This window comes from Argiope bruennichi, chromosome X1 (assembly GCF_947563725.1).
Source record: "Argiope bruennichi chromosome X1, qqArgBrue1.1, whole genome shotgun sequence".
Classification (NCBI taxonomy): domain Eukaryota; kingdom Metazoa; phylum Arthropoda; class Arachnida; order Araneae; family Araneidae; genus Argiope; species Argiope bruennichi.
In genome coordinates this window covers 76,129,298-76,151,893 of record NC_079162.1, presented here as the reverse complement: position 1 = coordinate 76,151,893, position 22,596 = coordinate 76,129,298, and the positions used below count along the sequence as shown (strand labels likewise).

The following is a 22,596-nucleotide window of genomic DNA, read 5'->3' as shown; positions in this document are numbered from 1 at the left end:
GGGGGGGATAATAAAATTAAGAATTTCTTTTTAAAAATATAGCAGTGCATTCTTCTCAGATTTAAACTTAGAATTACATAAAATTTTCATATAGAGATAGTTAAACACATAAAAGAAAGTAAAGAATTCAAATATTGAGTAAATTATTCTAGCCTTTCATAAATTAATTTTTCTATTTTATTGGAACATATGGTGGCATTTCATATTCTAGAAATGTTTTTTTTTATTATTATTGATAAAGCCCATATATATTGATAGAATCTAAAATCTTAAAACCTGTGTTCTAGATAAATGCGTGAATCTTCTTTCTTTGTTCTGAAAGAAAATAATGAAGGAGGGTGGATGAGTGTATAAAATACCATGCATCACAAGTTAGGTTTATGGGAAATATTTTTGTTAATAGGAAACATTTTATGACTAATGGAAGAATATAGTTTCTAAAATCCAAAGATTGATTTTTCAATATCAGAAACTGGAATGACATAGCACTTATTAAAAATACACATACTAACTACACACACTAAAAATAATAATTAAATTGCAAAAATTATATCATTATAAACTCAAGATCAAAATGTAGAAAATACTTTAAATAAAAATATAACTACATTTAAATGTGCCAATAAAAGTGCGTTTTTTATTAATTGTTTTATTTAACTTGCCTTGATTCATGTGTGTTGAGTATTATAACTGATTTTCTTCTCAGTTCCTGATGCGATATATTTGTCAAATTTTGCACACTTTTGTGTTATCGATGACAATACACTATTTTAATATTTTCATTATTTAGTTATCAATTAAGTGATTAATTTAGTTTAATTTTGATTCCATATGAGAAGTGCCATGCATTACTGAATTTGAAACTTGTAATTATTCCATATTTCTATAATTTTTTTGAAAATGAATTACATATTAAAGACTGGACAGAATAAAATAAATAAATTAAAAAATTATTTCTGAGTTTTAGACCAATAATAAAAGTGCATCTAAAATTTCTTACTTAACTAAATATTATGTAGGCGTACATTTATTTTGCCTAATAATATATTGAAATGATGTACGGAAAGTGAGAGGTTTTAAAATTATGCTTTCCTAAATAGAATGTTCATATTTGACACAATACAAAAAAATTAAGCAATTCGAAAAATATAATTTTCTTATAGTTTCCGCACTACTAAACTACAATCATATTTACCTTTACCTGTTAAAACGTATGCCAATACTTGTTGACACAAATTAGTATCAAAGCTCTCTAAAATTTGTATTTTATCAGTTTTAAGATAATAAAGAACTTTCTATCTTTAAAAAATGTTGAAAACTTTGATATATGGATAGAAAACATTTTAATTGTTATCTAATGATAATTTCTGATTTTTTCTAGGACATCCTGAAAGCTATTATTGCTGAAAAGCTCCTTTGAAGAATCTTCTTCTATGGAGAAGTAAGTCTCATTTCAAATTCAATAAATTTCACTAAACTGTTGATAAACAAATATATTACTAATTCACGTATACGTAGAAAAATATAATTATTTTGTTATTAAATATTTAGTTTATAACAAAAATTGACAACATTGTATGTATATGGAAGAGGTTCATTTTGAACAAATTGTGTAAACTGGTGTAAATTGTTCGTTGGCCATTTTTGTAAAATTTAATAAGACTTAATAAATGCATTAGTATTTGATAATTCCGCTTATATAGTAAGAAATTGTGATAGATATGCATCGTTCCTCTAAAGTACAACGAAATGCTCATTCAAATACCAATTTAAGTTGTGAAAATACGTCTAAATCAATAAATTTGCATTCTGATAAATCTGCTATTTCTATCAGAGCTTCAAGTTTTGTGTGTGGATATAGAAAGTAGGAAAGATATTTTACTAGCTGGCACTTTTAAACTAAGAGACAAATAAAAATTAATTTTTGTAATAAAAAGTTACTATCTCCACTGAATCCAAAATGTCTTCATTTAATTTTCCACCTTATTTCACAAAACTTAGCAAACAGAAGTATGCTTTTTGGTGCACTATTTAAAGAAATAAGAGCTTCCCCCATTTGTTCAGGACACTCAGTAAAGTACAGGCAAGTTTTTCAGAGGTTATTTAGAGGAGTTCGAATGCTTTTCTATAGAGAAATTCGAGGGAAACTAGCTTACAGTTATATTCTACTAAATAAAAAAGAAGTATTAAGAAGAAAACTTTGTTTGTAATATTCTTATCGATATTAAATAATGATCAGATGGTGCAAGACGATAAAAGACTACCCAAGATGAACTACACAGGATGAAAAAATATTTAATAATTTTCTGCATTGTTTTCTTCTGTAGTTAAAAATTTTACAACTAATATTATTATTAGCATAATAATTGTTTCGAAAATAACAGCTATTTATTTGTACGCATTTAAAAAAAATTAGAAGAAGATGACAAATGGAATCGAATGCGACTAAATAATAAAAGAAAACTGTTGTAACCACTTATTTAATTCTAAGAAGAATTACGATTAACACATACGCATACATATAATCATCTTCAAAGCAGTCGAACTAAAGCGACAATAATTAAAACAATGTCAGATTTATCTCATACCTTGTATATTTGATTAGGTATGATAAAAATAACAAGAAAATTTACGGACCATATAACTTAACAATTTTTCGATGCTTTGGCGCACGAAACTACGTTAAAATAAGACATAAATCTCCTTTTTCTGTTTATTCCATCAAATAAATTGCAACATTTTTCAGTCCTTGAACTCTTTTCTAATTAAAAAAGAGTTTGAATTATGTCAAGCTATTCCTTACATTGTCTGTCCTCAGAAATACCACATTTTTCGAAACGATTGTCAACAAACTCATGCAACTGTGAGAGAGAGGCTTTTACGAAATAAATCTAAACTATTGACTTTTCAAGAGGGAAGCAAAAAGGAAAGTCATAATCATTGCTCGCAGTCAAATTGCAGAACGCTGCATTGGCGCGTCAGTTTCTTGAATCCAGGAAAAATGAATGCGTTCAGTCATGGTAAGAGCGAATTAATGTTTGCGTTAGAAAATATCGATAGTTTCTTGACAACTCACTCACCCCACCCAGCGAAATCGCTGGAAGATATTAATAGACTGTTTGTTTCAATACAGAGGGATTTAAACATATTTAATTGGAATGGCGAACTCGGCAGATTTAAATTCTTCGGCACGTGAAAGTTATAAAAACCAAAATAAATTGGAATGGTAATAAAAAAATTCTCACGAAAAAGTGTTTATGTTGAATGCTTGGGAAAGTTATTTATTTTGTTGTCAGTTTGAAAAGTTTTACTGCAAAAAATGAATTTTTCCAAAAATAAAGAGCTTTATTTGAACCAGTATTATTATATGGAGTTAATTTTAATTGGGCATGTCTTGTGCTTTTTTTTTGTTATATATCATACTGCAAATATGTGTCTTATCTGAAAAACATTTTTATTTAATTTATATAGAATAAATTTTATAGATTGAAACCATCTGCTGCATATATCGCTATTTGCGAGAGTTGAAAACTATCCAATTTTGAAATACGCTATCGTCACGTTTCCACCTGCATTTGTTTCTTTTCTCTCTCTTTCTCTTATATATATAATATTGAAGGAAAGGCAAAATATATATTATTTTTAACTGTACAATTTTTAAATTCTTACATTCAACCACTTGAGAAGCTTTAGAATCTCAGCCCTAATTTTAATAGTAATTAATTAATTTATGGTAAATATTTCGGTAAGCAAAATTTTTTGTCTCAAACTTTGTCGCATACATCTAAAGTTTACATGGAGTTCCCGGTTTAGAGCATCGCAGCAAATATTTAGCTATAGGAGAAATGTAAAGCTTCTTTGTTGATACTCGGAAAACTTTAAGAGATTAAAGGAGTGAGTGAAAGTTGTGATTAAACAGAAAAATTAAAGCTTTAAGGGAAAAAAGAATAAATTCTGATTAGATTAATTTTGAAAATTTGATTAAAATTAGAAAAATAGACACACAGAAATAGAATTTATGCACTGGTGTGTTCCGAAGTAATAGAAGTTATAGTCCGAAAAAATTTAAAATCATTTCACTCCTTTTAAGGGGTCATAGTAATTTTTAATAGAGCAATAAAACTTTCTACATGCTAAAGAACGCTTGTCAAATTTTATTCAACTCAGTCAAGGGATGTAGAATTAAAATGAATGAAGTACAAATAAAAGGAAATTCATTTATATATATATATATATATATATATATATATATATATATATCCAAATTACATTTCATTTTTATAGAGTACATAAATAAATAAATAATATTTTCCCCTCATCACAAAAGTTTTTGGATATATTTCCAAAATTTAATGGATTCAGCGACTTAAAAAAAATTCTGCAATTGAATAACTAATTTTGATTAAGGTATGTCCTATGGTTTCTTATTCTATTTCACTCAAAAAAGTTCTAGAACTTTTGTTAAACTTTTTAGGTAAAGAGTTGGTGATATTTTATACACTTCCGATATCGGAGCTCAATTATTTGCTGCATATTTTAAATGCTTTTATTCTACTTAATTTATTTCACGTTTACCAAGATGAAATTTTATTATTAAGTTGTCACGCACTCCTTGATGTTCTAGGGTTTTGAAATGTTGCATATTTTTGTAGTTTTTTTGGTTAAATACTGCTTTGATATTTTCAGAGCTTAATTATTAGTTAATCGATTAATTAAATTCAATTTTAATTTCTTTTCCGTGGTGCTGCCTGGAATTTTTGGAAGAATTCGATTGTTATATTTTATAATAATTAAAATAATAATTTTAATAAGGAATTATTATTAAAAACTAGCAGACAGGAAATATTTTTTTTAAAAATTTAAAGTTTAATACACTAATAAAAGTGTGGTATCAAAAACAGTTTTTATTCCATTTATTTCCCTTAAATGAACAATATAAATAACAATAACAAATAACAAAAATAAAATCTGATTAAGTGTTGTCGCAACCTAAAATTTCTTTTTAAATCTACAACTAAAATATTATTTTTCAGTGTAAATAAAAATCTTTATTATCTTGAGAATTGAATTATGAAAACATTTTAAAGAATTTAAAAGGAGATGTAAATATATATGTGCATGAATAATGCATAAAAAATAATTTACAAATTACTTAAATAAATACTCAACCAATTAATTATTTGGATTTAGCCCCTGGAATAAAAGATATCTTTTGAAACATGGGCATTGCTTCCAAAAGATATTATGCATCTAACAGTTTTTAGTGTTTGTCGTATGCAAGTACAAACAGTGTAAACAATATCGTTTTTTCTTCAAGAGAATAATGTAATTCCATAAAGAAACATAAAATGTCATAAAATACTGTCGCATTCAAATACACTGCATTTGAATGAGAAACCATAACGACGTTTATTTCAAAAAATAAAACTTGTTTACTATCTTGGGATTGGAATTATGATAATATTTCTCAGAATTCAAAATAAGGTGCAGTTGTGTATGCACGAATGTTATATAAAAGATAGGTAAAAGAATGTGTAAAAAAACGTCATGTACTTCTGTATGTGGATTTAGCCTTGTTTAAAAGTAGAGAATTTGCAACAATGTATATGGTCTCCGAAAGATATTATGCAATCGGAATTTTTGGTGGCAGGAAGCTTCGCTTCTCGAGGTTCGAACAGATTTTTTTAATGCTTGTAAATATAGAAAAACATCTGGAAAGACCATTCTATTTTATCTAATTTTATCAAAACTCTATATGAAACTAATTTTTTTTTCAGTTTTCAGAGATCATAAATGTATGTGCGTTTATATACTTTTATTTCACATGGCTTCCTTCTTGTTTACAAAAATGCAATTTTGCAATCGATTTTTCACAATCCTTTTCATATACTAGATTCCGAAAATTATATATATATATGTATGTGTTTTAGATTATTATTAAATGCTTTAAAGTTTTCAGAACTTAATTAACATTCTAATTTTATTTAATTTTGATGCATTACAAGGAATGCTATCTAATAATAAAAATACAAAAATATAACTACCAGATTCTATAAAACAATGATGGTAATGAGCTATGAAATGTATTGAACAAAAATGTAGAAAATAATAAAAAAATTAATGTTTTTTTTTTCAATTATTCTTTTATCAATGCAATAAAAGTAGATTTTTTTTAGAACTTGGATGTTAAAATAAAAATCATGAAAGCGTCAAGCGCTGACAATAATAGATAAAGAAGCTACAATAAATATAAATAGAAAAAATAATCTTAAGAATTCATTAAAAATGGAAATATAATATGAAAGTGATTAAACTTTCATTTTACGTAGAGTTTAGAGTTAGTTTATATCATTGTCTTACGATTTTAGGATTTTTGTTTTGATCTCCAGAGTTTTGATGAAAGAATTTACTTTCAGCCATTTTGTCCCTTAATAAAGCCATCTTTTTTTTATTTTATTAATATTTGTGCAATAAGAATTCTGAAAAAAAGAAAATTCTTGTAAGATTATGTTCCCGAGGGGAAAAGTTTAAGAAACGCTAGAATAAACAAATAATTAATTTAATCAAATTAATAAAACAGCGAAAAAATTTGAATCCGAAACGTACTTACGTCATATATTGAAAGTATCAGCAACAGTAAATACATAATGAGCATACTAAGAAAGATAATACATGAAAGTAAAAAAAAAAGAAAGATTTTAGACTAATCCTGTTTGTGTTTAATTGAACGAATTAACGATTTACGTCATATCGTTGTTGATAAAACCCTTACACCATGCTAATGGGGTTAGCCGAAATACTCGACTTATCTTTTCTCGTAAGAACACCTTCTGAAAGAAAACTTGAAGAAACGGAATAAAAAGTCATAAAACCATTATTTAATGTCATCGCTGTGAGGGAAAAAACTACTTACGAATAATCAGATGAATGGAAATGGTAAAGCCCCCCCCCCTTTCATTCTTCAACTCAGCTAAAAACCTTACCCAACTTGAATAATTAAGCATGTAAAAAAGTTATTAACGCAGAAATACACTTCCAGATATAAGGAGGGTAAAAAAATAAATCACAATTAAAAAGCGAGAGCGAAAAATGTGCGTGCTTAGAAAGGAGAAAAAAATTTCAAAGGAAGACTCGAGCTCTGCTGAGACAATACACAAAAACGCCTGAAACAAAATTCTCGTTGCGTAAAAATGCGGAGCAACATCGCTTTTTAAAAAAAAAATATTAAAAAAAAGATATAGGGGAAAAGATGAAGAAAAAATGGGACACCCGGCTCTTTGATGCTCATCACTTGCAACTCTTCTCAGACTTTAATTAATTAGATTTTTCAGTACTTGTTTCTTTTGACATGGGCTAGCAGCATGCGTCACCACGGGTTCAACAGAAAAGAAAAGACAAATTATGAAAAACTCCGAAACACCTTTTTCAAAAAAAAATTTTTTTTTCTACTTACCAGGCTCTGATTAAATGAGCCAAATGTAAATTCTTGGAAATTTTTCGAATCACGAACGTATTATGAGTCATTTAGTTATTATGCTGAAAAATTTTTAACATATTACGGCTGGGTTAATTACTTCATCCGCTCGCTGCATTATTAATGCTGGCATCTCTGATGAACTGATGAAATTGTAAATATGCGAAAAAGGTCGAAACGGAAGATTAAAGCACTGATTATGCATCTCTAGTTATATTTAAGGATGAGATAAAAACACGGAAGGGTTGAATAAAAGAAAGGAGATTAAAAATAACGAAAGCGCTAACATTAGAATCGTCAAACTAGAATGAATCGACAGATAGAAAAGCGTTTCCAAGATTTTACTTGATTTATGTTTTCATCATTCCATTAATATCTATTTGCATACTTGTTTTGCATGCCAGCAGCAAAACCTTGCATTAATTCTTAAGCATTTTTATGTAGTCTTAAATAACTCATCAATAATGTATAATTAATTTAATGCCAGATCTCCAATATTTAGTTTCATCATCGAAGATTTTGCTTGTTAAGAAATTCAGATTTACCTTCCGATTTTTAAAGTTAAAAAATATTTTTTAAATTCTGTATTTTTAGAAAAAATATGAATTTTTGACTTGCATTCTTTAAAATTTAAATTAATTTTTAATTAAATATCTAACTGAAATTTTATGCGACCAATGAGTGCTCAAAATTGTAGTCTGAGTTCAACGGTTTGATTTTATGAGAATTTTAGACAACTTTTTTTTTTTTTATTAATTCTCTGATCAGAATATTGATCATTATGTCCACTAAAGTTGGGTAAACGGGGGCTCAAAAGGTGCTTCAGTTAGAGGATTAAACGCGTCTCATGGCGTGGTTTACTGATAGCATACTAGCATCCTCAAGATATTTAAAAAATAACAAAATGTAATAATTTTGCTTTTTCTTAGTCTTCTCCCCCCCCCCAAATCGTGTTCTCTCAGGTAATCTTTTCCTTTATTTAGCTGTTTAAATTATTTGAAAAAGCATCAGCTTACTTACTTTCTGCAAAAACTTTAATTTTGTTTTCCATTTCATTGATATATTTCAATTTATAAAACTTGCAAAACGATGAAGAATTTCCTTAAAGCATTCGGAGTTAAAAATAAATTATTAAGTTCCGCAATTAAAAACTAAAAGAAATAATAATGCCGGCGTTCTGGCATAGGGGTAGCGTTTCTTCCCCGTGATCTGAATGTCCTGGGTTCGTGTCCCGGTTCAGGCATGGTTGTTCTTCTTCTGTTCTATCTGTGAGATGTGTAAATGTGCCCCCCTGTGAAAAGGGGTTGTGCAAGTGAATGTGATGCGTGAATAGCTAAGACGTACTCTTGGCCCTAGTTAGCGCTACAAAAAACAAGAGGCGCTCCCTTGGCTTAAAATTGCTGACTTCGTCAGCGAGCTTGTCCATGGCGCCATTATAAACAACAACAACAACAAGAAGTAATAATAAAAAATATATTATTTAAATACTTAGCATTCAGCCTATATTGTACCTAAACGCTTTTTTTATATTCTGTTTTTATCTTTCTTTAGAAAACTGTAGTTTAAATTTTAAGACAAGGTAATGAATTATGGCAATTCATGAAATATTTTTGCTCTTCTGCATATCTTGTAAAATTTTCTTTTGAAGAAAATTACCTTTTGTTTAAAGCAAAATATTTCCTTCTTTTTACAATTCTTCTCATAGTGTATAACTAAAACTGCTCTTGATTGTGAACATTTGAAGTGATTAGTTTTTTTTTCTTTTGTGTTCACTAATTACTTTTCAAATTTAAAAGAATTAATTTCGAAAATTATTGCTTGGCACGCCAGATTATTTCTTATCAAATTATTGCTTTGAACTCAACGAAAAATCTACAAATTTCTCCAGGTAAGCTAGAAGATCTTCCTGTAAGCGGCAATTGTAATAATCTAAAAAAATCCGAAATAATGATATTCAAGGTTTCGTAATTCGGTCGGAATTTATCGCATAATGGTGGACTTTTTTTTGAGTATAAATTGTTAATCAAGAATATTTTATTAAATATGACTAATAGAACCAGGTAGCTGTATAAAAAATTAGGCAATGAGCCTTTTATATCATTTATAGTATTTTTCTATTGAACGTATTTACCTATTTCCAATTATTTAGAAATTAGCTGTTGAGCCTCATATACTGTATATAAATAAATCGTAATTGTTGATAAATTTAAAATGGCAAACTGTGAACTGATTAATGGAAAACCTTTTAGAAAATATTATAGTTTTAGAAATTTAATTGAGAGGCATTAAAAGGTTCGATAAATTACTTATAAATTTTAAAAACTTGTGAAAATATAGCACATAGAAATCATCTTTTCTATTAATATCAGTCAGGACCCTAAATGCAATAAAAACTTCACCTGAAAAAAATGTTAACAAATTTCTCCTCAAATTCACCTGAAATATGTTAACCATCTGCTAAAACACTACGCTTCGTCTCACAATGAAAATTTCCCTAGTGCAAACTCTTGAACTTTATGAACTCATTTGAATATTTTTGATCTTGAAACCTTTAAGTGGTAAATGAGTTGATCTATTCCATATGTTTGCATGCCGCTAAAAGAAAATAAAACTTGCCAACTAGAGTGTAATGATCCTAATTAGATCTTTGTTTCCTTCATAATTTCGGAGAGTCAGACGACGGGAAAAGAATTTTTTCATCTTCATCCCTGCTTATGAGATCGCTAATGCCTGCAGCCATGAATGGTGCATATGTAATAAGTCTTGTTATAGATTTTTCTCCCCATCCTTTCATATACTTGCTGCTTACTAAATCGAATAAAATGAGTGTTGAATTTTCTGTATTCTTTAACTAGGAGACTTGCCGTTTCAAAATTTCACTTGCAGAAAAATGAAAATTTTGTTGAAAGATTTCAAATAATGATCCTAACGAAAGGAAACCCATATATAATGCTAATGACAGATAATGAGTCAATTGACTTATTTATCTTCCTTCTCAGATAGTGTCGAAGGGATATTTAGTCAGTCCGTAGAACAGTTCTTCCATTTACAAAATTTTGATTACAGAAAATTGAAAATTTTGTCGAAGAATTCCAGATAGGAAAGTAAATGAAAAAGCATATATAATAAAATATGTTAAAGTTTAATAAATATATTTTTTTTTTCAATTTCAAAATTGTGCTCTCAGAAAATTACAAATTAAAAGGATGGTACAGAGTGGAAAATTTCTGATATGGTATCAATAACAAAACTGACTTTTTGCTTAAGAAATGGTAAGTTTTGATAAGAAAAAATATATTTCATTTCTTATTGTGGCCCAATAGTTGATTTAAAACAGTTACACATATAGTTTTGATTGGAAAAAGACTTTAAATGGCATAAAAACTTAATTTTATGCCGTTTGAATCAATCAATAAATTTTTTTAAAACTACGAATTCTAAATTTTTATATGGACCCTCGAGTTTAGTTATATTTAGTAATAAATATTGACGTTTTAAAACAACAAGAAAATCCCGTTGTTTTATGATTAAAATTGACCAAATTATTCTTGTTTAACCTAAATAGGGGTCTTATACAATTTTAATTTATTAATTTAAAGAACAATGAAAAAAATTAACACAACGGTTCATGATTTTAATTTGTAAACATTCCCTTAAGATCTCTTTTGATGCCCTGAATTTATCCGTAAAAGTCATGGAAAATAGTGATTTTCAATATTTCATTAGTTGATCAAATTTAGTCGCAGTAGAATGGAATTTTTTGTGCTTAAAATATTTCAAAAAATGGATCATAAATATTTTATTAAATAGATCGATTCTACAGGGAAAATGTATAAAAGGTTAGATTTTATAGCTTTTTACAAAATATATTCATTAACTTAAACAACATAAAATATAATTCTATCCTTTATTTAAAGTATTTTCGAATTGGTACTATACGTATATTTTCAATAATTTAGAAATTAGCTATTACATCAAGATGAATGTGAACTCCTTATATATATATATATGTGTGTGTTTATGGATAACAAGGCAGCTGTTTTGAGTTCTTTGATTAAAAGAATTCTTTAAAAATTCAGAGAAATAAACTGTTTAAAGTAATGAAAGTAAGAAATGTTGCTTTTCTGAAAGCTTATGGATAAAATAAATTATTTCTGCTAAATTAAAAGGCTTTTTTTATTCCATTTTGTTTCTGTTTCCGCGATGATTCAATATTCGCACTTATTTCGGAACTTCTTTGAATATCCAGGTTAGATAAATTTAAACTGCATTCATTGTAAAAATATATTTCGGACTAATAAAGTGTAAAATACTTAAATGTTCTTACAACTTACATTTGAAATCTTGAGTTCCACCAAATTATTACACATTTTCATTAAACTTCATGATTGTAAAGTTGAAATTTTGAGATCAATTTTTCTGTACTTAATATATTAAAGTTTTGAAAAATTTTGCACTTTTGTGATTTTGATCACAATACACTTTTTTTAATCCTTTAAAAACTGAATTATAAGTTAATAGATTAATATAACTAAATTTTGATTATGTATTCGTGGCGACACCTGATAGTAAATTTCAGAAATTATTTATTTAGAATTTCATAGCAACTATAAAAATAATAGTAAATAAAGGATCTAAAAGCTGAAAATAACTAACATAAAAAATATTTTCTGCCTTCCTTTGTCTTAAAGTCCCCCCTTATTCGTGTGGTGTGCAAATTTGGAAAATGATGCTTCAGATATCATTCTCTTTATCTAACCAGGTTTCAGAATATGCTATTATCTCTCAAGTAATCCTTGCATAATCTCGAAATAGAAGACTAAGTTAACAAATCAACCTTATTTGGCCTTTACATGAGGATCCATTGTAAAAAGTAAAAAAACAAAAAACAATTATGACATTAAAGACAGACAAGCAAAAACTCTGAAAATGAGCTTTCACTTGACTATTTCACATCTGCAATATAAGCGGTTAAATAAATAAATTAATTAAGCGGTTAAATAAATTCGAAGGTCCAGTGGTTAACCATTATACTTGTTATCATCTATAATTCATTTTATGTACGTTACGTGGAATCTTTTTGAATACAAATGTCCTTGAGGTTCTTATATGCATTGAAATAATAATAAATGTCCCAGATAGAATATGTCATCTAACTGAGCGATTAAATAAATTCGAAGGGATTAAGCATTATGTTTGTTATCATTTTACTTATAATTAGTTTATCAAAAATCATTTAGAAACCCTTTTGGATACAAATGCGCTTTACTTCCTTATATGGTTGAAATGATAGTGAATTATAAAAATACAAGGTGTTCCTCTTATTAAGGGATTAAATAAATTCGAATATCAAGGGTTAAGCTTTATTTTATCTTCCTACCTATAATTGATTTTGTATAGGCCAGAGTAAATTTTTTTGAATGTTATATACACTATTTTGCATAACAGTTTTGCCAATCTGGCTATACTCCATGGCTTCTAAAATCCGGGATATTTCTGCTTCTTTGGCAACAATTTATCGAGTTTCGAGTTCTTTCGGTGGTCTAGAGGGAAAGCATTGGAAGACGAGTCAATTGCGGGAGACAGTTGTAGGCTCGTTTGGGAGAGAGGCTTGGGACAGTGCGTCACTCACCTAATAAACCTGCGGCGTCAACTTCGGTAAATAGACATCAGTGAAAGATGACGCCTGACACCCAGCAAGCCGAGGGGCGAACGCAGACTGACAGAACTTTTCTATTTGAGTTTTTCAAAATTCCTCGAATATCGAGGCGGTTTTCTTTCTTTCTTTCTTTCTTTCTTTTTTTTTTTTTTTTTTTCATTGCTCTGCAGGATGAGACGTGAGAAGAAAATGTTACATGATAGTTTTGTTTTGGTTGCTTGTTTTGAAACCGTGACGTAATAGTCCCAGACAGCGAATTGCCGAATGAGAGGGATTTAGTTTTATCAGACAGAAATACGGGTAATGGTATTTCTTTCATTCTGGAATCGTCTAGAGCTTTAGACAAGCTTCGATTTTTCAAGGTACATATTCGAATTTAAAAGGCTGATTCTGTGTATCCTAATTAGAAGCATTAAAATGCACACTGATAATTTCTTTCCATTATTAATTTGTGCACACAGTTTTTATTAAGGTTTCACTTGAAATTTTTTCTAACCACACAAAATATCTGTTTTATGGCTTAACAACCCATGTGTGATATCTCGCTTAACCCGTGAAATTATGCTGTTTACAGGACTTTTGCTAAGTGTTCTTTTTTATCATTAGTGTTCTATTATAGTTGTACCTTTAAATTAGTTACAAGTTTTACAGTTCACTTTCTCGTTATTGAGTCTTCTTTAGTAATAATCACGTGATATTTAACACTCAACAGCAATATCGATTTGATAATCTCGGCATTATTACTTGTGGCTAAATGGCCCCATTTACACAAGGATTTCATTTTTTTGACTTCTATGTCAACCAACCATAAATGACATTCGTAAATCTTTAGTGTGCCACTCATGCTGAGGATTATCGATGGAATAGACACAAAATTGTGACTCAAATTGATCATGAAGCTGAAATTATGTCACTAACTAGCAAAAAATAATTTGAAGAGAATTTCTTCAATGAAAAAGTTAATATATAATAATATATGTTTGAATATATTGGTATCCCATTCAAAAACCAAATGGGAGAAAGTAAGGACTTCTTAAAGTGGTCAGTTAATAAAGATGAGAACAAAGGACGCGCCCTTTCAGACAACTCCTATACAGCAGGAAAAGGTTCGAATTTTGATAGATTTTACGTGCACTAAATTCATGTACATTAGAGGATTTTTTTCGAGGAATCGATGATGGATCGCTCACGTCTTGCAGCTTAAACTCTCAAACAGGGTCACCGGGATCTACATTTGACAAAGAAAAAATATGCTTAATAATAAGATGCTAGTTTAAAGATAAACTGAATTAAAAAAGTGTAACAAGCTTTAGTGCACACTCATGCCACGGATGTTTGACAAAAGAGGGGCTATCTTCTATGATTAGTTTTCCCAAATTTATTCTACATCGATCACCATTCTAATTCAATCGGTTTCATTTTCATAGGAGCGATTTTACAAATAAGTAACATTTTTCACAAGATAGCCTTTACAAAATGAACTAAAGGCAATACTATATTCTTTTCAAAACAGCATAATGTTTTCCATGAAGAACAAAATGTGATTCAAATGGAAAAAGCATGTTTCTGTTCCTTGAGAAGAAAATCGTAATGATTGACAGACAATCGTTTCAAATAATAAATCGCTCAAAATAAGATGAATTATTAAACGAGCACGTGGCATTTCTGTTCGCCTAGAATTGATTGAATTGTTATGTTCTTCCATTTCTTTCGGATCATGAAAGCTCATTGCACGATTTTATTCTTTTACAAGATTATTAAGTGTTTATACGTGGAAGCCATCATAACTTATTCTTTCGGTTTTCTATCAGAAGTCAAATGGAAGTAATTTATATCAGCAAATCGTTTTGCACACAAAATTTTTTTAGCGCTTTTTTTTACTTTTTCGTATACGTAGTATAAAGAAAGTATAATAATCGTCCAAAAATTCCAACTCGAGATTTTGACGAATCTTCTCGTTTTATACTTCTCTGAGTTCGGCAAACACATTTTTAGAAATTGTTCGCCCGCCTATCTGTGATAAAGATAACTCAAAAAGGCGTTGAACTAGACAGATGGACTTCGGTATACGATCTTTACACTAAATGCGTAGATTTCGATCAAATTTTGAGCAAAATCCGTTCAGAAAAATCTGTCTGTCCGGCTGTTAGAATATGTTAACATGATAACTACAAAACGAATAATGATAAATTTCTGTACATATATATAAAATTTATAGTGTAGACATCAATTAAATTTTAAGACAAATCCAACAAGGTGTTGACTGCCTGTTGGTTTGTACTTTTAACGGGTTAACTCTAAAACTTAATTTCTTAAACGTATCAAATTTGATATGTTATTTTATGATTACAAGTGTAGGTTTTTGTCAATTTTTTCAATCGGATAGGAAAAATGCTTCTAAAACACAAATTCGATTTTCAGATACTATTGCCCACATGCTAGGAATTATTCGCCAATTAATTGCCAAGAATCCAACGACGGATTCAGTAAAAATGCTAAATTCCCGCCAAAAGTTAATAGTTCGTCACTATTGTAAGCCAGTGCCATATAAGGTCTTCTCTGGCATGGCAAATATATTAGAGGAGTATGTGAGAAGTATGTGGAGGAGTATGTAGAGATATTATTGTCCACATGCTAGAAATTATTCGCCAATTAATTGCCAAGAATCCAACGACGCATTCAGTAAAAATGCTAAATTCCCGCCAAAAGTTAATAGTTCGTCACTATTGTACGCCAGTGCCATATAAGGTCTTCTCTGGCATGGCAAATATATTAGAGGAGTATGTGAGAAGTATGTGGAGGAGTATGTAGAGATATTATTGTCCACATGCTAGAAATTATTCGCCAATTAATTGCCAAGAATCCAACGACGCATTCAGTAAAAATGCTAAATTCCCGCCAAAAGTTAATAGTTCGTCACTATTGTACGCCAGTGCCATATAAGGTCTTCTCTGGCATGGCAAATATATTAGAGGAGTATGTGAGAAGTATGTGGAGGAGTATGTAGAGATATTATTGTCCACATGCTAGAAATTATTCGCCAATTAATTGCCAAGAATCCAACGACGCATTCAGTAAAAATGCTAAATTCCCGCCAAAAGTTAATAGTTCGTCACTATTGTACGCCAGTGCCATATAAGGTCTTCTCTGGCATGGCAAATATATTAGAGGAGTATGTGAGAAGTATGTGGAGGAGTATGTAGAGATATTATTGTCCACATGCTAGAAATTATTCGCCAATTAATTGCCAAGAATCCAACGACGCATTCAGTAAAAATGCTAAATTCCCGCCAAAAGTTAATAGTTCGTCACTATTGTACGCCAGTGCCATATAAGGTCTTCTCTGGCATGGCAAATATATTAGAGGAGTATGTGAGAAGTATGTGGAGGAGTATGTAGAGATATTATTGTCCACATGCTAGAAATTATTCGCCAATTAATTGCCAAGAATCCAACGACGCATTCAGTAAAAATGCTAAATTCCCGCCAAAAGTTAATAGTTCGTCACTATTGTACGCCAGTGCCATATAAGGTCTTCTCTGGCATGGCAAATATATTAGAGGAGTATGTGAGAAAGTTTTCCGGAGACCACTACCACTGGTTTTTCTCTTAGTTTAATCTAAGACATAGTGAGCATCATTTATTCATATATTCTAAACATATAGCCAGGGGCCCTAAAATGATGACTTAAATACTCTAAAACAACCAATAAAATGTAACAACTATTTACATACATTTCCTTTACTTATTCCATTTTAGTTCTTAATAATCCCATTAAGAACACTTTAATTATTTTATTTTTTCTCTTTTTGTTTGCTAAATTTTCTGCCGTTAGCAATGCGTTTAATTTTTCCTTTGCTAATTTTTTTCAAAACCTGGGGAATTAAAAATAAAAAAACGAAACCCTCCTTTTAGAGCAACATTCCCCTGCATCTGCAGTAATCATTATTGATTATTACACGGGCGGTGATTTATAATTACTTTTATTTTGAAAAATGAATGATGTAAAAAATATAATAGGATGGGATGAAACCGCCTCGTAATGCGTGACTAATCTTTACAATCTTCGAGGAGGTAATCTAAGATAAAGGAGGGAAATTGAAGTAAAATCCTTCGTTGATAGTGGAGAACTCTGAATTTTGTTTGGCTGTTAAAAGGTAATATAAAGTCGAATTATCGAGTAAGTCTTAGTAATAGGAATTTTTTTTAAAAAAATTGTAAACTGCAAACCGGCTATTTAAAAGCAAGATGAATTAAGTCTTGTTTAAATAAACTGTAAAATAATAATATTTTTCTGCGTCTGGGATGTTAATTATGCTACTTCAAAGACGTTAGTAAATTTATTTATTTATCCGTTATACAAATATTAAGTTCAATTACAAATAAATAGTTTCAAATCATTTTCTGTTAACTGCAAGGATGAAACATGTATTGAAAATATTTTCGAAAAATTGTGTTACTCAAAATGCCAATAAAGGATTAAGTTTTATTTAAAAAGAACACTGAAGTAACAGCATATTTTCAAGTTTCGGAAGAATAATTATTCTACTTAAAAGAACTGAGTAAAATTTGCTTGTTTGTTTATGCTTATATTATAATCATAAAATTGATTTATGAATAAATAATTTCAAAACAATTATTTTAACTTCAATGAAGAAACTTAAAACATTTTCGAAAAATAGTACTTTTGAAAATGACAAGGCTTATTTTAAGAGGACAATGAAGTAACAATATTTTTCCAGCCCTTCTAGTAGCATAATTATATTTAGAAACCGACAATAATTAGCTTATCTATTTACAAACAAAATAAATACATTATGCGCAAGTGTATATGAGAATTTTCCAAATATATTCGCTTAAATGTCAAAAAGAAGTGTATATTATAAATATATTAGAAAAAAATAGTTTTACTTTAAACTTTACAGTGAAGCAATGGAATCTTTTTCAGATAATAATTACGTTACTTCAAGGAAATATGTAGAATTCATATTGCATTGCAACCAATAAGAGCTCGTCTCACTTCTGTAATAGAGATTTTAAATTTGAATTTGAAGAATTTCTTACAATATATTTAGAAATCTCTCGCATTGCACAATTAAATTGTAACAATTATTTTCCTTTGTAATTGGTTTCATAGAACTACCACTTCTTTCAAATGCGTGTAGAATATTTGATAAAGATACGCCAGTTAATAAAATATCATCAAAAGAGTGCTTCATGCATGTAATATCTGACACTTCCTTTTAGTATAAATACAATATTTATTCAAATTGAATTCACTCTGTCTTAAAATGAAGAAAGCACACTTTTTTTAGTATACTAAACAGCAGAGTTTTTTTTTTTAACTATTTTCTTTTGTTTAATATCTCCAGATATATTGTTTCTTAGATCTATCATCAAGTAGCCTTATTCTTGCAAAACCAAAATTTAATTTAATTATTAACTGATAATTAAATTAAAAAATATTAAAACGGTGTATTTTTTTTATCTGGGATACATAAATACACAAAGTTTCTAGTCTCTAGTACATCAGAAATATCAGTTAAGCGATACTATCTTTGCAAATATGAAACATGTCGAGTAAATATCAAGTAGGTAAAAAATACAGAAAGGTTATGGATTTTCGTATTTGTGTTCCATTTTTTCATTTTAGGTTTCTTCCTAAAACATTTTTGTAACATTCAACTTTAATTGTTCACCTACAAAGCAGACAAAATTTTACAGAAATTCCACACCCACAAATGAAAATGTGTTCGAAATAATACTTGATCCACATAGCAACTGATACCTCCAGAAACACTTATTTCATTCTCTCAGCTCAATTCTTCGAACAACTTCTGGAAGGAATAAAAATCCATCAACTACCTTAGTTGCAGCAAAGGCCGTTCCAAGACGCTCGTAAAGTTGCTATACAAGAACATCGCAATCAATGGCCTCTACAAAAACTTTTAGTAGGGGACAAAGGGCGACTTCTTACTCGGAAAAGAGCAGTTATTGGTATATAAAATAATTGTGACCACTAGACATAAAATAACTCTTGTGATAAAGTAAATGAAGCCTTCAACTAGCTGACTAGACAAAAATCCATATTAGCATTCAAGATACTTGAGATGCAGGCTCTAAAATGATGAATTTTGTCGCAGAAAAAAAAACAGTAATTAACGCTAAAACTTGGGATCGCATGTAAAGCATACAGATTCTTTCTTAGAAGCACTGTAAATTTGCATAAAGAATTGTGTTATAGAAGCTATATTTTTTATCTTTAATTTCCAAAGAGATCACTTTCTTTTCATAATTTCGAGCATCAAAGAAAGTTCAAAGGCGTCGATGAAACACATATCCCGAGTGAAATCGAGTAGTTAATTTCTCACACCGGTGAGCTCATAGTGAAAAAGTAATTTAATTAACTTTCATAATAGAATAAAAACTTGAAAGTAATAGTTAATCCATGCGGAGAATTTTCCTTCGAAGGATAATGGGAACATATTTGACCAAATCCTGGAAATATCATCAAGTATTAAACGTCACATATAAGAGTTTGTTTACATTCTTTGTTGACTCTTGAAGCAAAACCGATTTTTTCTTGCAAAGGGATATGTTCTGTTTTGTAGCAAAACTTTGTATTTATTTTCAAAAATCTTGACTGGTATTTTATACCTAACTTCAAAGGATTATTTTTAAGCTAGGTTTTATTTCATTAATTTCGTTAAATTTCACCTGTTCACTAAAATATTCTTCTTTAGAAAGCGCTTTTAAAATAATAATCCTGAATTTTTCTACACAGCAAGAAGCGTTCTTTAGCAGACTTTTTGGCGTTTGAGTTAGAAGAATCTTCTTGTTAAAGATATACCTTCGCCTAATTAAAAAGTTCTTACTTTTTTAAAATCCATTAAAATACAGGAAGATAAATTTTATAATCATTTTCGAAAAATAAGACTAAAACTTTTATTAATTCGCTGCACCTAATTGCAAATCGTTGGACATTAATTGAAGGACTGAAATAAATGGCAGTGGGTATTTGAGCCACAATCTCGACTTATTCATATCTTCAAACTTGATCTTATGCAAATTTTTATGTTTCATGTTGAAGAGTTCATAAAAGTAAAAAAAAATAATTTTTACTGAAATATGAATTCTCGAATATATGGCGTTGACTTCCTCGTTTTTTGCAAAAGTTAAAAGTATAAGTACCTTCTAAAATCAGGGCTTTACTCTAACAAATCAATTACTTCATGGATTAGTGATTTAAAAATTCCTTAAGAATGGGATAAAATAATTCTCCTATTCTATATTTATTCCTTTTCTATAAATATTCTTCAATTAATTTATCTTCTTGTGGTAAATGAATAAAAAAATTGCATATGTTCCTGCTTTTAGCTGAAAATACATTTCATTACTTTAAATGAATTAGAAAATTAATCCAAATGTATTGATATTTTTATTTACTAGTTACAACAAATCAAATAAAAGTGGAAATTGTTTGATTCAAAATTTTACTGATATTTATTTAATAAACATGTTTGCTTATCTTTTCAATGAAAAAATGATTTACTTATAATATTATTCACTTGAGACTAAAATAGAAGGTACCTTCCTCGTATAAGATAAGAAATTCGAGATCGTAACCTGAAATGTGCAAAAACATATCCATTTATTTTACCAAGAACGTGGATTCAGATATTTATTTACTAGTTATAATACAGTAAGAAAGACTGGTAATTGTTTGATTCAAAGTTTCATGGATATTTAACAAACATTTTCTGTTAATGCATTCATATCATATCAGTTAGAAGTTAAGTGTGTGTATATATATATATATATAAACTAATATTGGCGATACTTTTGATTATTTAAAAAATGAAATTTGTGTTATGCTACTTGCAATACATAACAATATATCTTTTCATTTTATCATGAGCATCCTAGGAATTTCCATTTCAAACGAGTCAATTGACCGCCAAAATTACGAGTATGCAAATTCTAATCGAATGGAACAAAACGAAATTCCTCATCGCTGCAGGCACCTAGGTGCACTCGTCTGAAGAATTTGAAACAATAGCTCTGACCATCGCCAGAGATCCGGCGGATGCGGATGGATGTTGCTTGAAATAGCAGCAGGAGCAGAAATTTATGATGCGGGTGTGAATGATGAGTGCAGCATCGAGGGCTAACGACGCTCGGTCCCGAATGAGAAAATGCTCGCCGTTTGGGGAGGGGCGCCCACCACTAAATGTCCACCTCAACCCTTTGACCAGCGGCTTGTAGCAGCGGAAGTTGTTGAATAATTCATGACGAGTCGAGTACGTTGAAGAGGAGGGCTTGGGGATCAAACGGAGACATGCAAATGAGAGCTGCTTCATCATGAACGAGGGCTGACACTCGGGGACGAGAACAGCTGAGGAAGCTCCCAGCCTTCGTTCCAAATCCCTCATCATTGGGAAGGGGGGAGGGAACACGATCTTAGGCCACAATCTCGACTGCAAAAGGTAATCTCAACCACTTGGAAGTGTTTATTGGCCACCACGTGTCCGCAGCTGCATTTCAACAAGTGATCAGTACTTGTTAAAGTCCGAATGTTTGGCGTCTTTAAGTGCCGGCTTTCGGTCTTTGGCTAGGATTCGCTAAGGACTGGAGAATATTAAGCATACTTGTCTATGTAAAGGGTGTTCGTGTCAAATGTAGGATATTCGGAATGATCCGGGAAAAAATTTATGTATAGGTTTGCTCTACACTGGCACAGAAATCAAGAGTATATAAGCATAGATTTTCTCTCGAAGCATATTCTGGAGTTTCTCTTTTGCATGTAATAAATCTAAATAAGTCTACTACTAAGCGATTTTAAGTGCAATGAAAGTACAAAAGACTTTAATAAATATATACAGACATTTAATGAAACTTTAGGATAAAAGCTTCTAAACTGATGTTTATTTCTCTTTTTTTTTAAACTTTTTCTTTACTAAAAATCAAATATTATGTCATAGGTAAACTTTATAAAAATGGGTTAAATATTTAATCATCTTCTAGATCTAATGCCAAATCTTAATGATCTTCTACAATCTTATGCCAAATTAAATACCGAAATGCAAATATACAGTGTTAACTTTCTTAATCTGAATTTTTCCAAGACATAGGCAGATTATGTCTATAAAAAAAAACTTCAAATGGTTCTTTCTGTTTAAAAGAGTTAAAATTATCTTTTTTTAAAGTCAACATCTAAAAAAATTCTGACAATATTTCTTAATTTGAGCATCTTTTTAGAATAAATCGTATTTTAGGACTTAATCTAATTTATCAAAACGAATTTAATTCTGTTAGGTTTTAATTTTTGTTGTCAAAATTCAGGAAATTTCTATTCGTTTCGGAGCAAATCATTATATATTTGTTAACAAACATTTTAGCCTGTAAATCTTAAGGCTGTTTGTTTTGATATGCAAGATTTTTAAGATTCCTTTTATATATATAT

General features: G+C 29.5%; 1 protein-coding gene across 1 annotated transcript in view; it reads left to right on the top strand.

Annotated features, from left to right (window-relative positions):
• The window catches only part of LOC129959518 (plexin-A2-like), a 667,102-nt gene that overhangs the window by 179,743 nt on the left and 464,763 nt on the right, over nucleotides 1-22,596 (top strand). The window contains exon 3 of the mRNA XM_056072386.1: nucleotides 1,382-1,441. The gene's annotated coding sequence lies outside the window, so the exon portion shown is untranslated. The remainder of the gene's footprint in view (nucleotides 1-1,381; nucleotides 1,442-22,596) is intronic.